General features: G+C 41.3%; 1 long non-coding RNA gene across 1 annotated transcript; it reads right to left on the bottom strand.

Annotated features, from left to right (window-relative positions):
- Window positions 1-10,873: 10,873 nt before the first annotated feature.
- LOC139062287 (uncharacterized) lies at window positions 10,874-13,217 on the bottom strand. The gene is made up of 3 exons (XR_011515863.1): window positions 13,118-13,217; window positions 12,062-12,166; window positions 10,874-11,614 (listed from the first exon to the last, which is right to left on the bottom strand). It is a non-coding gene; the product is annotated as an uncharacterized lncRNA (long non-coding RNA).
- Between the last annotated feature and the right edge of the window lie 1,888 nt (window positions 13,218-15,105).

The following is a 15,105-nucleotide window of genomic DNA, read 5'->3' as shown; positions in this document are numbered from 1 at the left end:
ATATCTGATATTTTTGAAAGCGACTACGGTCTGAATGGTCATGTCATGGGCTGCATGGTGGCACAGTTGTTAGCACTGTTGCCTCGCAGCAAGAAGGTTGTAGGTTCGAAACTCGGCTGCGGCCTTTCTGCGTGGAGTTGTGTGTTCTCCCCATGCATGCGTGGGTTTCCTCCGGGTACTCCGGTTTCCCCCACAGATCCCAACATGCCCTACAAGTTAAAAATCGTACGTCGCTTTGGATAAAAGCGTCTGCCAAATAAATAAACAAAACATGTTGCATTAAGTCAGTCTCCTATGTCACGGAGTCAGCGGAGGTGAGCGTCGTGTGTGGATGTTCCTGAGGAGAAGCGCTGACAGAGGGGTTCAGGAGTCTGTCTGACATCCTGTTTTAAGTTTTGGAATTAAAAATACAGGAGAGTATGAGTGGGAGGTGCTGCTGGAGGGAAGCATGTCGCTTGTCTCTGTGAAGAAGGGGGGGGGGGGGGTGTTCTCCGTGAAAGAATTAATACCAGAACATTTTCGGTGAATAATAATTCAGGGAGACGGCGGGAACTTACTTACTTACTTATGTAACGTTAGTCGGATGCCACCAGAATGTCATTTAGCACCCCAATCAAAGCAGACTCAGTTCTGTGGTGTGGTCTGAAGGTGGACTGAAACACATCCAACAATGAGCTGCTGTTCATATGAGCAGAGAACTGACCATAATCAGTTTTCTCAAGGACCTTCCAGAGAAATGGGACTTTTTATATAGGGCGGAAGTTCTCATAAATGGAGTGATCCAGACCAGGTTTCTTCAATATCGGCTGAACAACCGCATCTTTAAAAACCTTAGGGAGCACTCCAGTGCTGAGGCTAATGTTACAAATGTTCATGAGTGCTCAGTAGAAACACAGAGTCGCGCACCAATTCAGCCGGGAGGCAGTCTACCGAAGAGCCAGCTGGCTTCATGGAGCTAATCAGTTTCATTAAGTCAGCAAGCCAATCTCGAATAAGCAGATGATAATGGATGAATGGATGGATGTGTAATCTACACCGGTATATTCATTTTCCTGAATATTTAATCAATGATATCGACAGTTCAACGATATATGCTCACCCATAGGATAACTACGCCAACTTTTAAACCCAATCCTTCCAACAACCTTAAGAATGGCTCTAGTACCAGCTGAGTGGCCTAGTGGTAGAGTGTCCGCCCAGAGACTGGGAGATCAGGGTTCGATTCCTGGTCGGGTCATACCAAAGACTTAGAAAAATGGGACCCAATGCCTCCCTGCTTGACACTCAGCATTAAGGGTTGGATTGGGGGGTTAAACCACCAAATGGTTCCCGAGCGCGGCCGTGTCTGCAGCTCACCGCTCCCCCAGGGGATGGGTCAAAAGCGGAGAACAAATTTCACACACACATCAGTGTGTGCGACAACTAATGGGACTTTAACCTTAACTGGTAACACTTTATAATAACTACATCTTATTTAGCCTTAATTACACATGAACAAACATGTAAGTAACTACTAACAAATAATTAAATAACAATGACTCGTACTTAATAAACAATTAACCAATGTATTAATTAATGCTTTGTTTTTAATGATTAGTCCCTTGTAAAAGCTGTGTTACCCTTTAAGTCTAACTTTAGTAGTAATGGCAGTTGGCTTCAACGTTGGACTTTTTAGGCATGGGTTATCAAAATCCAAGATGGCAGCACCTCCTTTGTTTGGATTGTTACCTCCTTATATTTGCACATTAATCACACGAACAAATGTTGATTCCTATTCTTTAAGGTCGAACGATCAGTTGCTACTTTCTGTTCCTTTTGCTCGCACACAGTTAGGAAAGAAAGCCTTCGCCTGCTCTGCTCCTTCTGCTTGGAACCAGCTGCAGAAAACCTGGAAAATGACTGAGCAGGTTTCACTACATGCCTTTAAAACCAAACTGAAAGCTTCAGAGACTGCATTAGTAACTTGTAACTGCTTTTAATGATTGAGTGTTTTTATCATTGTCTTTAAGTTGTAACAGTTTTTATTTTTTTCTGCCTCTTGGCCAGGACACCCTTGTAAAAGAAGTTCTTAATCTCAATGGGTCTCTATCCTGGTTAAATAAAGGTTAAATAAAAAATAAAAATAAATGGGTTTTTCTTTGAGTCAAGAGCAGATAGAGGTACTTAAGACCTTTATTTTACTAAAAGGATGTATTTGTGTATTCTTTGATGATGTGTGGTGGACTGCCCTGTTTATTGACATCCGTAGCAGTGAGTATGTTGTTTGTTGTCCAATAGACAACCGCAGATTCCATCTCACGACTGAGATCTGTCTATATGGGTAATGACTAGACTATATATTCACATGTGTAGGATGGCTTCCCAGGCTTTAAAAAAACCTAATATAATAAATATCAAGCTGCATCAAATTAGCAATCCGCTTCTTTCTCTTCAGATTCTCTTGATCCGTTTCCCTTTAGCTACCAGCTAAAGGGAAACTAAATCACATCATTAATAACAACTGGAGACTGGATTTTAGAATTGCATTACTCTTGCACATTTATTTATTTATTTATTTAGTTAAGAGCAGACAGGGATACTTAAGGTACTTAACTAGGTACTTCCTAGTATTTAAAGACCAATTTTACTGAGAAATATTTTTTACTTGTTATTTTTGAAATGGGATCAGTCAATCAGCTTCACATACATTCAAGATCATTTTGCTGTCATTGCACAGGTGTACAGCAAAGTTGACTTTGCGCTCACTGTAGTAAAATCTAAGGAAAACTTAAAAATCACTCACTCACACATAAAAAATATAGATATAAATGGAAATATGGTAATAAGACAACTCTAAACTGTGAATTGAAATACAAAGTAAACATCATGTCAATGTAAACAGTCACATGTTGAGGTATCACTGGCTAAATGTAAAGGTGCTAAAGTGCACTAATTGTCTAGCAGACAATTAGACAAACATGCTGAATGTGAAAATAGCCTTTTACCCCTTTTTCCTACATTAACCACTGATAGAAAATAGACGAGGAAATGCTCAGCCAGAACGAGTTCTGCAATGCTGTGGAGTTGCTAATGCTAACGGTTAGCGTCTAATAGCCGAGATGTGCTCCATTCGCTCTTTGATGCTAAAGCAACAGTTTTCCTTGTCGCAATTCCAAATGGGTGAGTCCATGAATGCCAATTTTTCTATGTGACACGAAATTAGCAGGCTTCCGAGTTTCCCCGTCTATTTTCTATCAATGGCTGATGCAGGAAATATGGGAAATAGCAAAAATGGTCTCTCTGTCATGACTCCCATCCTTCACCCTCCTCTGCCTCCTCATTTAACCTTCATTCAGCTCACCTGGTCCCTTCACCAAGCTCCTGACAAGCCCTGTTTCCCTGGCAACCACAATCAGCTTCATCCACTTCACCTGCTCCTGACTCCTCGGCTCATCACTCACACCTGCTTCCCCTGCTATTGTTCACCAGTCAGCCACCAGTTCCCTACCAGATTATTGAAAGCTTCGTGCAAGTAAATCTTCCAGCCACCCACCCTGCCTGATCTCTGCCTCCGGACCTCGTTTTTTGCCTGACCCCTGCCTTTTACTCTGCCTGCCATCACGACCCTCGCCTGTCCTCCACCTCATCTCCTGCCTGTTCCCTGTACCTGCTTGTCTGATCTGGTTTTTACCCTCGCCTCCTCTCCGACTCTGTCTCCAGCCTCGCCATCCTCTGGTAACTCTGCATCCAAATAAAGACTTTTAAGGAACTTTACTGTGTTTGGCGTCATTACGGGTCTTCTGAGTTCTGTTCATGACACTCTCAGTGAACTTGTTCTTTAAAGCAACACTAAACTATTTTGTACACTTAAACAAGTTAAAAAAAAGTTGGGTGTCATTAGCCGACCGGACTTAGGTTCCCTATAATACTAATTTGAAGACAAATCCTGAACATCTCTTCCAGCTTTCCGACATTTCTTCTTCCGGCTCTTAGAGAGTACAGATGCTTTTTTACTCCCCTCCTCCCTATCTTATCCCAAGGCTTTTTGTCTGTCCTTGGGTGTACGGCACTTCTGCATTTTTTGTGGAAACTGGAAATTATTAAAAATGGACCTGGTCAGTTGGTCTCTCAACGCGATTGACAAGATTTTTTCAACGATGAGAACGGGAGAAGGGGCTCCCGGTCGCCCCTCTGGGACAGAGCCAGCTGGGCATATCATGGACTCCTGGAAACAGTGGAACCTGATCTGCCTCTCTCAGCTGTCTGTAGAGGATTCTGAAGACGTCTGGATATTCGTGGTGTTGGTTTTGGGATTCCAGCTGGTTGGACTGAGCGGTTACCTGGCTTACCGGAAAATTAATGAGCTTTCGAGGAATACTGGCTCAATCTCGGAGCTCAGGGATGGATTACGCCCCGCTGTGAGCACAAACTCATATAATTGTCGATGAGTCGTAAGCTTGGAACTTTGGCTGAGATTCAGACTCTGGCACAGAAGGTTGATGCCATCAAGGATTGAGTTGATGGATCAGCACAGATTGGGATAGATTAATTACGCCGTTATTGGATTTAGAGGGGTTGGAGACCAACAGAACTTTAAGACAGAGAGGAAATTATCTCTGTCTGGCCCCAAAACAAGTTCTTATCTGAATCTGGTGCCCTTGAGCCTGTGAGGCTGAAGTGATTACTTCCCCTCAGAAGAAATGTGGAATGCTGCCGTCGCCATGGCAACTCTGTCTCCCTATCCCAGCCTGGGTGAAACTGCGACCGGTGAAGGCCGTGGAACCGTTTCCAGGAGTCACTGTGCTTTCTAAACCCAATTACCTCCCTCCCTTGTCCAAACGGAGGTGACGAGCGCTGCTTATCACGGCTGCACGCACTGATGTGAGGAGAGTCCCCAACCCTACCTCCCCACTTAGTGGACACTTATGTTGTGTAATGTCTGAAGTCTGTTGCATATCTGTCTGAGGTGTTTTTGCATAGCAAAGCTGCCCTCCCTGTGGAGGGTAACTCTGAAGTGCCTTTTTTTTCCTCCACCTGACTCAATCCTGGTATAAACCCTCTTGATCTATTAAGGTAGCGCGACTCGGGTTGCGAATGACCACAGTCACCAAATTTTGTCATGTGTCTATGCCTATGTATGTCTGATCTCAGAATTGTGTGTAGTGAAACTCTAATTTCCCTCTGGGATTAATAAAGTATCTTTGAATTGAATTTGAATTTGCGAGGATCTTTATCCAGTTCGTGCTAATTAGAAGACAAATCCTGAACATCTTTTCCAGCTTTCCGACATTTCCTTCCTTAAACCAGCCGTTTTTGGCTCGTCCAGGGTGAGACATGCAAACTTTGTCCCACTGTAAAAAACACACCGTCATTTTGTTTGGTCGTGCAGCGACAGAATCAGACACGATCCACGCTGAGCCAGTCAGTCCACTGATTCACATCTCCTCTCTGCATTAGAAGCACATCCACGAACAACACAGACCCTCACATTTCTGCTGGCAGCCGATGACAGATTGTCCCATGTGAAAAATGTGAGAGCAGATTATCTCACAAGCTGCCACCTTCAAATGGATGTGGACTAGAGAAACAGAGGGACGCCCTGAGGATAGACAGAGAGAGGAAACGTAGTTTGAAACAAGATCCAAATGAACTTGTACAAATAACAGAAATTGCTTGAGTTTGAATTAATTTTCCAAGGGAATGCACAGGGTGTTATTTTAGTGGAGCTCCTACGTCTCCCCAGATAAAGTGTGCACATCAATCAGCTTATTGCTTCAATCCTCGTTGCTATTCCAAGTGAGTTTCTTTTCTGTGGTCTCACTCTCCTCCAACATTCATCCTAACTCTGTTTTCATCTTGTTTTCATCTCTTCCTCATTTGCATTTGTTCTCTTTCTCTGTACCTTCAACACTCACCTGAAGTGTTCCCTCGCTTCTGATTTCACCCCTCACCTTTTTCTCCTTTGTCTAAGTCCACGCCCTCTCATCTCCTTTTCTTTTCTCCCTCCCCAGATGAAATATTAATGCCCGTCCATACTGGGGGTGTAGCGGCAGCATCCGGAGCTACAGGAGCCATTGCTCTCAAAGGCAGGGGGGCTTCTGAGCTTACAGTGTGAAGGAAAGAGAGGAGCCGGAAAGGTGATGGAGGGGAAGGAGAGAATGGTTGCTTTCAGAAAAAAACAGAGATAAACAGTGAGCCCTCCCATTTTTTTTACACACTATTAAACTCAAAATCTTAGCTTCTTTTACAAAACACGTCCTTGACATTGCAGCAAAGATACGGCCGACTTGAAGCCGCCTCTGGTTGTTCACAAGTCACCAGATGAGCCGACAACGTCCTGAAACATTTCATCAGCAGCACTGGAGAGGAGGCACTACCCAGCCAACTGGTCCTACACACCGTTAAGCCCTAGCGCCTTTTTACCTTTAGCTCTGCCACCACCTCCTATAGGTGTCTCAGAGAGGTAGAACAGTGGCAGCTTGACTCATGAATCATGACGAGATGGGAATATGCTTTTGCCTGAATCCAATTCCATCTTTATCCACCTGGTTCATGTAGAAACGGTGATGCGAGCGAGCAACACCCGGTGAGATACCGGAAGCGTCACACAACCACAAAGCAGTTTATCTGGACATTTCAAGAGGATTTTAACAACTATTTGCCTCCGAAAAATGTAATTGCAGGTCTCAGGAACGCGTCACGGTTGTACTAGCGACCAGAGAAAGTTACATTTGTGGCTACAAGAGCGACGTTTGGAACGTGCAGTCCGTATAAAAAATCGTTAAATAAAGTTAACTGCTTAATATTATTATTAAGGGGTTCCTAATATTACGCAGACACCCCCTGGCCCTTTTCCCTAACCTTAAGGATACTTCAGTTAATATCGGGAATGTTAATAAAGGGACTCTCATCTTAAAGTGCTACCAAAACTATAAACTCAGACTTTAGAACCTAAAAATAATTGAACTGAATCATGTTTTTAACAAGCAGACAATTTTTTAAAATAGAGCTCATAGTTTAACTTTACAGACCCATTGAAAGTTTTTTTTTTTTTAACATCTGGGTAATCGTGCACATCCACACAAGCTGGAGGGCAAGAACCCGCCCCCGGCCGTTATTCAGAGCTGTATCTTAAGCTAACGAAATTAAACCACAGGATTTGGCTCTTTAGATCATCTAAGTCTTTGTGCAGAAGAACAAAAAAACGAAACATCTCAAAGCTAACAGTGTTTAGCATAAAGCTTCCAGATCCATTTGAAATAGCTAGCTCAGAACCGGACCATCTGGACTGCTCACAGCTGAACCGGAGGGCTAACCGAATCTATTCTACGTTTTTCAGGTTAATGCTGAGCGGTCGCCGTGACGCGGGCCGTCTTTGGAGATTAACGGATGCTCCATACATTATGATGAGCAACATTAGCGGCTGCCCGCTAAAATAACATTCCACCACATTTGTGTAATTATTGAAACAAGACTGTTAGCACGGGTCACACACAGAACTACACACCCCACCGGCGTTGTCATTTTCAAACATTTATTCCTCAGGACTGATCATCCTGCAGCTCCTCCCAGCTGCTGGAGCCGTTCGGCCGGCTGGTTCTCTCCGGCTCCTCGTCCCAACGCTGTTGTGCATATGTCACAAAGTGGAAAAGTTTGGATTTAGTTTAAGTTGCATGATATATGTTATATTGTTGACATGCTTATTTTGTGTTTTGAATGGTTTTTTCCTTCGTGGTACCTCCCAGAGACACTAATTAGAACAAATGGGAACAAGTGTGGAATGCCCACAGATGCAGTGGACTCAAAAAACGAGGTATAAAAGGAACTGAGCAATGGGTCCAGGAGAGCTGCAAACACCAGAGAGACTGGCGTGATGAGGCCTGATTGAGAGCAAAAGACGCACCCTGGACAATGATGTCTCTTGCATGGACACGAGACAGATGGAAGAGTTCAAGTTCCTTGGAGAGTTTTGCACAAGCAACGGTAGAGTCAAGAGTGAGATTGATTTAGGTTTTGTCTGTGGTGGAAAACAAGGACCTGAACCAGAAGAAAAAGCAAAACATTTCTTACTTTGTCTTCATCCCAATCTTCACCAATGTCACAAGATTTAGATCCTGGGTATGAGTGACTGGAATTGGATTCCTCCATATAATTCCCAGAATCTACCGAAGACATGGTGAGGAACATCATTCAGGGATCGTTGCTCCTTTGCACTGAAAGAGGTCAGCTGAGATGTTTCACGCGGCTTTTCCAGGGATGCCCTACTAAGAGGAGACCTCAGTGCAGACTCGGAACTTGCTACGAAAGTTTCGTAACATTTTTGCGGATGCCCCCAACAGTAGCTGGGTAGAGGGGAGGGACGCCTGGGTTTCTCTCCTGGATCCTGGATGCTCTCCTAACATTGATATGTGGAAGGAAATATGTTTAGGATTTCTTTTGCTACAAGCAGCAACACATATATGCTTATCTCTCTTTATGAGCCCATTGAAAACCTTACCTCCAACCGTGGCCCCAACAAGCCTCAACACAACTAAGTTTTATTATGATTCCGTTTTCTGACCTGGCAACATGTGTGTCAGTTGTCTGCTCACTTTAAAACAAGTACTCAGTACTTGTGTCACAGTCACGTGGACAGCATCATACAACAGACCCAACCCTCCTTTATGCATAAAGAATAACACACAGAAAAGTAGAACCACCACTCAGATTAGATCCCTGTGGCATCCATCGGTCGACCCTCCACATCACCCGGTTAGGCCTCCGCTCGACGATCTCCCTCCAGTGCGCCAGATGTGATCTCGAATTCACTTTGTCTAATTATCCTGAGTTTGCACAACAGCCGCCCGCCTGTTGGAACGAGTGCATGCACGGCCCAATTAGGTGTTAAATTCTGGGTTGTTTCTAAGCAACACTAGGCTGCAAGTGCTGTGAGGCAAACCCAGCTTCAAAGCTTTGAAGGATGTTTTGCTGTTTGAATGGGAGCGTTTGGGTTTGTTTTATGTGTGGGTGAATAGGGAAAGGGCCACGGAAACTGAGAGGCGATCTAAAGACATGAAAGCAGCACAAATTTACATTGTGATTCGCTGAACACTTGTAATCAGATCAGTGCACTGATAGATGAAACCTATTGGATGTTGGGCTTTGTTTTGGGGGGTCAGAGCAGCTCAGGAAGTAGGAAAACACATCTTTGAGTGATTATTCTGAGGCATCTGACCCGAGCAGGACTTGTTTACTGAACACTGATCCCCGTGTCACAGCACGACTCAGACTGAATCGTCAGTTATCAGCCAGCCTCAACAAAAGCAGCAGAATTAGTCTGCCATTTAGACACACGATTGTTATGAGGGAGCATAAAATATCCCTCCGGTCAGCTCTCACTAGCAAACACAACAGACTGATCAAACATTGAATTAAATGGGAAAAAAAACTTGACTGGGAATTGTATTCATGTGTTTTCATATTTCAGAATGTTAAATCTGTTCCACTTGAAGTCGTTCAGCTCACGTTAGAGTTCCGTAAAAGAAATGTACCAAACTGCTACCACAGGAACTTGGTGCCCGGAGAGATCCAAGGTGACCATCACCAGGCCATCACAAGGGCGGTTCAAGGTTAAACAATCCTGTATGTAGAGATAATTCACATGAATGCATTTTCTTTGTTTGAAGTAAAACAAAAGATGTTTTACATGTTAAGATCCCTGTTCTGGTCTATAGGGCCTTACATGGACAAGCACCATCTTACATTGGTGATCTTCTTAGTCCCTACACCCCCAGCAGGTCCCTGAGGTCCAGTGATCAAAGCCTACTGGTTGTGCAGCACCAGGCTAAAGGTCAAAGGTGACAGATCATCTGCTGCTGTGGCCCCCAGACTCTGGAACTCTCTCCCCCTGAGCCTGAGATCAGTGGACTCAGTGGTCTCCTTTAAAAAGCAGCTGAAGACTCACCTGTTCAAGCTGGCTTTTGTATGACCTTCTCCACCACTCTCTCTTTATTCTGCTCTCCCCACCTATTCCACCTTCCTCAGGATCCACCGATTTCCCTCTTTCCTGTTCACTCTCTCTCTTTCTTAACATTTTAAAATCACAATTGTCTATTTTTTGCTCATTTTAAATATATTTTTAAACATTTTCTAAATGCTTTTTTATATTTTTACATTTTTTGTTTTTGTGAAGCGCCTCGTGATTTTTATCTTGAGAGGCGCTATAGAAATGATATCTTCTTCTTCTTCTTTCTTCTACATGGACCGGCGATTTCAGGAGAGCGTTTCCATCACCAGTTGGACCATCACCAGTGAAAGGAGTAACGGCCTTTAAGTACGACAGTGTTACTAACGGTGTTATTGTTTAGGTAACTGAGTAAACTGCTTACTTTTCTCATCGTTGCAATTACCATTACTGGGCATGTAAAGTGATGTGTTACCCCCAAATTCCACTACCTCCGCTCCGACACGAACGCCGGAGCAAAATCAGTCCCGTTGTAGTCAATCAGAGCAATTCCACTACTGCGGCCGTGCTCCGGCAGTGCGCCGCCCTCTGTTCCGGCGTCCGGCAAAAATAGAATCGATCCTATTTTTGCCAGATGCCAGAGCACCTCCGCAGTCAATGGACAGAAATCACAACCACCCAACAGGAAAGGGAGCAAGCACAACTTCAGTTTTTCACAATAAATCGATAAACAAAAGGCGTTTTTTGTTTCATATGCACAGGTTTAACAACTTTTAACAACTATCAATGGCGGCTGAACTTTAAATGCACAAAAGTAAGCCATAAATACAGTTTCTACTATCAAAGTAGTCACAGTTTGTTGATCCAAACACTGCTGATCTCTCTACACAAATGATGGGCAGATTAAACAGTTCATTTCGATGCTTCTCCCACACAACGGGTGTTTGGATCTAACTTCCGAGTTTATTGCTCGGACTGTATCGCAAGATCTCGAAAATCCCGCGCATGCTTGTTTGCGCACCTCAGGTCTCCGCACCGGAGCGGAGCCGTTGTAGAGCGGGTAGCAGGGCTGTGCAGAGACCTTTGAAGGGGCGGGTGCTCAAATTTAAAAAGGGGCACACAGAATAATATTTTCAAACACCATGACATAACCACAGTATACCCGGCTGAATAACAAATCATATTTATTAGAAATTCAAAATGGAAGGGAATCATTTAATACACCCTTACCACATAAGGACAATGTAAAGCAAAAGTAACTTGTTTTGGTAAATGTCTGTATTTGTATAATGCCTTCTTAGGGTTCTACAACCCCCCAAGGCACATTACAACACAATCAGTCATTCACACACACACATTAACATACTGATAGTGATGAGCTATGATGTAGCCATAGCTGCTCTGGAGCGCACTGACAGAGGTGAAGCTGCTGAGCACAGGCGCCACCTGTCTCTCCGACCACCACCCGCAGGCAAAGCAGGTTAAGTGTCTTGCCCAAGGACTCAACAGCATCAATCTCTGATTGAAGTCAGGATCAAACCTGCAACGTTCCGATTACTGGACAACCTGCTCCACCTCCTGATCTATTGCTGTCCTATTTTACCTGATGATGGGGTACAGTTTAGCTGTTGCAGGGTCGCTTCTCTTGCTGCTGCTGATGATGCTGGAGGGCAAGGCTGTGTTGATCTCAGACTGTAGGTATTAAAACGAACAGAGGAGAAATGTTGGTCAATTACAAAATTAATGTAAGATAATAAAACAATGGCAAAAATTGGTGAAAACTCTTAGAACTGTAAGACAGAAATATCTGAGACAACACCTGTGGTAAATAAATGGAAATCTAAACATTACTGGATAATAGAGGAGTTTATGTCAGAGATAAGAATGTGACGGAAATATAAACAGAAAGAGTTGTGTGTGTCTTCAATCTCCTCGTGTGATCTATCACTCTCCACTTGCTGTCCATCTGAGGACAAGGCAAAATTAGCTATTGTATGAATGAATTATGTAGTTATTCACATTTAACAGGTCTTGCACCTAATCCATGATCAAGAGGCTAACAAAAAACATTTTCTGGCATCAAAACATTGCAGTTGTGTATATTATTGTTTCTACACTTGTTGCTGTGATGCAACTTACCTGTACTCTTTTTTTTTATCCAGCTGGTGAGGGACCCACTGCCTTTAGCTGCCTCATGTAGCTCTTTCTGTCGCTGCTTCCGCCTCCTCTCCTTACGAAGCATGTCTGTACAATGATATATCATAATTAATTTACAAATATGTTTTCATGCATATAAAACTCATGCATACACATACTGGGACATTTCATTCCTTTTCCAGAAAACTAACTGTATATAATTTGGCCACAAATTAGCTTCATGATGCTGATCCAGAATATTTCCATAATATTTTAATCATAGTGCTTTAGTAATTATAATAAAAATAAAGAATAAAACAATATGTTTATGCTTTCATTCAGTTTTACTATCTACTTTGTGCAAAACAGAGAACTGTACAGATAAAATAATTTTGCTGTGAAAACAGTAGTTTTTTTTAAATGTACATCTTTAAAACATAATGTTTTTAATACAATGCATTCAAAAAGAGAGCAAATATAAACTCCAAATTTTTGAGAATATGCATAGTATTAGTGAACTATAAAACCCACCAGAAGGGCTGAGAAACCTTAAAATCTAAAACAAAACTATGTTCCCTAAAACGCTGGACAGAATTAACAAACAAGGACTGAATATTTAGTAACACAAAACTTGTGACGGATGTTACCTTTAGTATTTTTCTTATTTCCTTTCACAAAAGGTATCTAAATTTTAAATTTGTTCAAGTTTTATTAGTCCGCGAACCAGGAAGTGATTTTGTAAACAAGAAGCAGGGCTGTGTGAGACCCTAGTCACGTGACACGCAGCAGCGCTAGGAATGCAACTTTGCGGTACCTAGTTAACAACAATGACATTTTATTGGCAAATTCCCAATATTTAAGATTGAAAAAATATTTTCATACAAGTACTTATGTACAGAATGTTTTTGGTTAATCCTAAAGTTACTGAGGCTCAGAATCTGTACCCAGCCACAGACACACACCCAGCTAGTAATATATCACACACCTAGTGCCACAAAACAACTTAATAATGTACAAAATAATCTAATAACTGTGTATAGTAGTGTGCATCCTACTTACCGGTGTTAGTCCGTTTCTCCCAATCAATATGTATGTCCTAAAAGCTCTGCACCACTCGCTCGGCCATGAAGAAAATGTGGGTGCTTGCTTTCAGCTTTTTTTTTTTTTTTTTGGAATTACTTGTTTTTATTGATAATGAATATTAATACACTATTGGAGGAAAACATTATCGTCCCTTAGCATGTTGTGAACTGAAGTAGAAGAAACAAAACAACAACTACTAAATAAACAATAATCTAAAAACAGCATAGTTTTTCTTCTTAGTGTGGGCATTAAAGTACTTAAATAACTTATTACCAAACATTTGTTACAATGAATCATAAAGAAAAGTATGTATTCAGGTGTATTTTATTTTTGTGCAAAAATAATAATTATAAAGGCTTTGCTAATATCACAAAGTTAGAAAGTTTTCTTCCAGCTCCATTCGTAATTTTCTCTAGAAAAAATAAATGTGTAACTGCCATGACACGTGCGTCTTAAAGAAAAGTAAGCACATAAAAATATATAAACAAATTACATCGTTTGGCTTGATTATGTACTACAACGGCCTGACATAACACGGTGAGTCATGATGGCCGTGAGTTATTTTTTTATTTTTTTTAACAAACTTTATTTGTTTTTGTCACAAATACATAGTCGCACTAACAAACATACATCAAATATACACACGAACAGACATCAGCTCATTAATTGACAAGAGGCACATAACAGATAATACAACCTTCCAAAAGGTACATTTTTTGATTGTTTTTGTTATGCAGGGTCAATCAGAAATAAACATTGAAGACTTATTAAAGTGAGTTCTGCCTTCTTATTTACAATTAACTTTATGGTGTTAACATATGAATGGAAGTCATTTAAGAAAACGCAAAAGTTAGGGAGAGATTTGGAGACCCTCGCTTTATGTATATGAAATTTCCCTAAAAGAAGCATTAAATTAATTATAAAACTTAACCTTTTATCATTACATTCAAACTTGATAATAACATCCTTAGATCTGATTTGGATAGTGTGTTTGGATTTAATCATAATGAAATTTTCCATATCTTTCCAAAATCCAGATGAGAGAGGACAATTATAAAATAAGTGTATGATAGTCTCTGAACCAGTGTGACAAAAGGTACATTTCTCATCCAGATCCTTGAACAATGATAATTTTTTGTTACATGGATAAATATTGTGTAAAATTTTGAAATTAAGTTCCCTTATCTTGTTTGAAATACAGTATTGAAAGTGAACCATCCATGCTTTCTTCCAATTTATATCAAACTGTGTGTTCCAGAAAAACTTTCCTTTGGGTGCCACTGTATCAGAACAACATAAAACCTTCCTTATATGCTGGTTTGAACATTTCTTGTCTAATAAATCAATACCCCCAACTTTTAGAAATGGCATCTGCAAACTAAATCTCTGATAAACAGAGTGTGCTCTCATTAACTCAACTATGCCTGAAGAAATGGCTCTCATGACCGAGGCAAATTCTCTGTATTTCACTGGAAAGTCCTTAGTTTTCAAAAAGTTTTCATAGGTATAAAGGCTTCCGTTATCATCAAATAAATCCGCAGCAAAAATGATGCCTTTCTCAACCCAATTAATTTTGTATAAGCTTTTGTTGTTTATGGTAATATTACTGTTATTCCATAATATTTCTTTGTGTGGGGAGAAATTATGTGTATGGCATAATTTCCATGCAAGTAAAGCCTGCTGGTGAAACATTGAAAGTTTCACTGGTAATTTAGAAATAATAAAGTTGCAACGTAACAGAAAATTTAACCCCCCTACCATTTTAAATATGTTGTGTGGAATAAAATTCCATAAAGATTCTGGCATTTCTAGACATTTTTTAATCCATTTGACTTTAAAGGTGTTGTTTAAGTGGAAAAAATTTAAGAGTTCTAAGCCCCCCCTTGCTCTTTCCAGATAGAGTATGTCTTTTTTTAGATGATGATACCTGTTCTTCCAGACAAAGTTTACAAATAAACTGTTAA

Source organism: Nothobranchius furzeri, chromosome 12 (genome assembly GCF_043380555.1).
Source record: "Nothobranchius furzeri strain GRZ-AD chromosome 12, NfurGRZ-RIMD1, whole genome shotgun sequence".
Classification (NCBI taxonomy): domain Eukaryota; kingdom Metazoa; phylum Chordata; class Actinopteri; order Cyprinodontiformes; family Nothobranchiidae; genus Nothobranchius; species Nothobranchius furzeri.
Note: the sequence above shows the minus strand (reverse complement) of the source record. Positions and strands in the feature narration are given on the sequence as shown.